Here is a 412-nt window from a genome sequence, read left to right on the forward strand (position 1 = left end):
AAATTTAATTTTATTTCTACAGATTAAATCTCTATGAACAAACTCTAAGTAGAATAAAATCAAAGAGATGTAGCTCTAGATATAGCATACTCAAATTTTAAAAACTAAATGTAAAAGATATTTCTATCCATATAATTTCATTTATGATCCTTCCATTACTCCATTGTCTAAGATTTGTATATAATATTGTTAGTAGGTAACCTTTAACATATTCCATATTAGAGGGAAATCTCTCAACATTTTGCTATTGAATGTGTTTTGCTGACGTGTTTTTAGACCCTTTATCAGTTTGAAATATGAGAATAAAAAAATTTTGCCACATTAGCAGTAAAAAGGCAGTCAACAGAAAAATGTCCTTAAGGGGTCTCAGATTAGTAGATAAAGAATATCTAAAGAATTAAAGGAAAGTGTG

This window comes from Colobus angolensis, unplaced genomic scaffold (genome assembly GCF_000951035.1).
Source record: "Colobus angolensis palliatus isolate OR3802 unplaced genomic scaffold, Cang.pa_1.0 Scaffold14, whole genome shotgun sequence".
NCBI lineage: Eukaryota > Metazoa > Chordata > Mammalia > Primates > Cercopithecidae > Colobus > Colobus angolensis.